The sequence below is a fragment of the Rattus norvegicus genome, chromosome 12 (genome assembly GCF_021556685.1).
Source record: "Rattus norvegicus strain SHRSP/BbbUtx chromosome 12, alternate assembly SHRSP_T2T, whole genome shotgun sequence".
NCBI classification, from domain to species: Eukaryota; Metazoa; Chordata; class Mammalia; order Rodentia; family Muridae; genus Rattus; species Rattus norvegicus.
This window is the reverse complement of record NC_141545.1, coordinates 48,662,120-48,665,602: the sequence shown is the minus strand read 5'-3', so window position 1 is coordinate 48,665,602 and position 3,483 is coordinate 48,662,120.

Below are 3,483 nucleotides of genomic sequence, written 5' to 3'. Positions count from 1 at the left end.
ATGGGGTTGGGGATTTGGCTCAGTGGTAGAGCGCTCGCCTAGGAAGCGCTAAAGCCCTGGGTTCGGTCCCCGGCTCCGAAAAAGAGAAATTAAAAAAAAAAAAAGATAGGTTTATAATATTGCAGAATATTATATTTCAGGACACAGTGTAGGAGTCGGGTCCCCCCTTAGCCTGCCATCTTTTTTTTTTTTTTTTTTTTTTTCGGAGCTGGGGACCGAACCCAGGGCCTTGCGCTCTACCAATGAGCTAAATCCCCAACCCCCTTAGCCTGACATCTAAACTGTAGATTTTTCTTCAGCTGAGAGTTAGGTTGATATCTCCCCGACCCCTGAGTCTGTGGGTCCAAGTCTGTAAATTCAGTCAAGGGCCCGGAATTACTGTTTTAAAAATAGCGTCTGCGCTGAGCATGAGCAGGTCTCTCGCCACTCTACTGTAAGCAGTACGGTAGGTACACTGTGTTTACACTGACCGGAAGTGTGTGGGGAGCCAGGCCTAACGGCACTCAGATAGCTGAAGCAGGAGGACAGTAGGCTGGAGCACGACGTGTTTGCCTAAACTGCAGAGTGAGATCAAAGCTTGGACAACCCAGTGTGACCCTGTCACAGCAACCAGGTTTGCTTGTTTGTAAGCCAGTGGTGTATCTCGGTGGTAGAATGCTTGCCTCGCACATAAGGGGGCCTGGATTTAAACCTGGATTTAAATGGGAGGGGCGTGGGGGCGTGGGAGGGGCGTGGGAGGGGAAGAAAGGAGGAAATGACATACAGGATGTGGCCGCATCCTGTGGGGCATCCTATGGGACATCCTATATGAATCAGATCAGCCTTTTGAGTTGGCATCTAAGGTGCAACCTCAATCCAGCCCAGAGACGCAAAGCTATGGCAGCAGACTGGCCACAAAGACTGAAGATCGTAGTCTATTTCAGACCCACCCTCTCCGTGGCCGCTTAGAGTTTTCATTTGTGTTTAAAATATAAACTAAGGGGCCGAAGAGATGGCTCAGTGATTAAAAGCACGTGCTGCTCCTGCAGAGGCCCCGGGTTCAGTTCCCAGCACCCACCCAATGGCTCACAACTGTAACTCCAGCTCCAGAGGGTCTGACACCCATGACCTCCCCGTGCACCTATGGGTACAAACACGTGATTAAAAATAATTGAGACCGGGGCTGGGGATTTAGCTCAGTGGTAGAGCGCTTGCCTAGCAAGTGCAAGGCCCTGGGTTCGGTCCCCAGCTCCGAAAAAAAGAAAAAAGAAAAAAAAAATAATTGAGACCAGCAAGATCAATTCAGGAGTGAACTGGCTTGCTGAATATAAATGATAACTTAAAATGGCTGGGAAGTTCTTTATTTGTTGTTGTTATTTTCTCGGAGACAGGGTTTCTCTACGTAGCCCCTGACTGTCCTGGAACTCACTCTGTAAACCAGGCTGGTTTCGAACTGCCTGCTTCTGCCTCTGAGTGCTGGGATTAAAGGCACGAAGCAACTGCCGCCAGGCTGGGAGTTGTTTTGAAATAAAAGAATCAAGAAAATAAAAAATGAAAATGGGGAGCTGGAGAGATGGCTCAGAGGTTAAGAGCTCCGACTGCTCTTCCAGAGGACCTGAGTTCAATTCCCAGCAACCACATGGTGGCTCACAACCATCTGTAAATAGGATCCAATGCCCTCTTCTGGTGCGTCTGAAGACAGCTAGTGTGTACTCAAATAAATAAAAATAATAAAAAAATTTTAAAAAAAATGAAAATGAAGGTTACTTAGCACACCACGTGTAATTTCTTTTTTCCCCCCCGGGGCTGGGGACCGAACTCAGGACCTTGCGCTTCCTAGGCAAGCGCTCTACCATTGAGCCAAATCCCCAACCCCTCCACGTGTAATTTCTGAAACATCTTTATCTGCCTACAAGTTACAGGTGTGCCTGCCCTGAGGCCTTTGGGCTGCATGCACCACCCTGGATAGCACTGAGTTGGGCCAACTTAAATATTGGGAGATGTGTGTGTGTGTGTTTTTTCTGTAACTCAGTTACACATTTCTTTCTCTCTTTTTTTTAAAAAAAAATTTATTTATTATATGTAAGTACACTGTAGCTGTTTTCAGACACACCAGAAGAGGGCATCAGATCTCATTACAGAGGGTTGTGGGCCACCATGTGGTTGCTGGAACTTGAACTCAGGACCTCTGGAAGAGCAGTCAGTGCTCTTAACCACTGAGCCATCTCTCCAGCCCAGTTATACAGTTCTTAAGAATTTGGGAGCTGAGAGCATCTTTCGGCATGTTAATAGGCTATGAGCCAGGCAGGGGTGGCAGCCTGGTGGCACACACCTTTCATGAGGCAGGAGGAGGCAGATCTCCGGTACGAGGCCAGACTGGTCTACCAGCAAGTTCCAGGACAGCCAGGGATGCACAGAGAAACCCTGTTTCGAAACAACAAACAAACAGAGCCCGACTGTGCCCTAGAAGATGTAGCTTAGCCGGTCTGCCACGCCAAAGCCTCTGGACTGCATTAAAAACCGCAGAGAAGGGGTTGGGGATTTGGCTCAGTGGTAGAGTGCTTACCTAGGAGGACCCCGCAGAGAACCGGGTGTGGCGGCCCCACCTGCGAAGCGGCAGGAAGCTGGAAGACCAGAAGTTCCCGGTTATCCATGGCTACACAGCAACTAGAAGGCCAGTCTGGGCTACATGAGACCTTGTCTCCAAAAAAGTTAAAAATTAAAATGAAACAAACAAATGAAAATGAACCCTAAACGGAGAGGAGTCCGTGAATACCAGAAAAGACCCCACCATCTGGAGGCCATTTTCACGCCTGCGCTTCGGGGTCAGCGGTCCCGGCTCAAGGACTGGATCCCTTTGCTCGTTTACCTGCTGGGACATCTCAGACCCTCTGTGGCCTCTAGAGCTGGGTGGGGACCTTGAAAGATCTCAGAAAGAAGCCCAAGGCCAAGGTGGTGAACAAGTTGAACCAGTGTTCAAGCCCAGATGGGGCCGTGCGACTCAGCAGCTGACTCTGGACTTACTTCCCCCATTGCTACAATTGTGTAAGGACGCTTGTGACCTCGTGGGCTCACTCTGAGGATCAGAGGGGCAAAGCCTTCGTCACTCGGGTGTGGTTCTTTATATCTCTCCTTCTCATCTTTGAAAGGATCCTTGCTTCACCTCAGCCGTCATCTGTGGCATTGGGTTGCATCCTGGAACAATGGAGCTGAGTTTATAAACCTGGGCATCTGCCCTCCCAAGGGGGGATAGCATCCAGGAGACCGCATTGGGGAGACCTCATCGAGAGGAAGAGCGGGGTTTGGTCTGAGGTTTTTATTTATGTTTTAATTTTTTTTTTTTTTGGTTCTTTTTTGCGGAGCTGGGGACCGAACACAGGGCCTTGCGCTTCCTAGGCAAGCGCTCTACCACTGAGCTAAATCCCCAACCCCTATGTTTTAATTTTTTTTAAAGATTTATTTAATTTATGAGCACACTGTCCCTGTCTTCAGACACACCAGAAG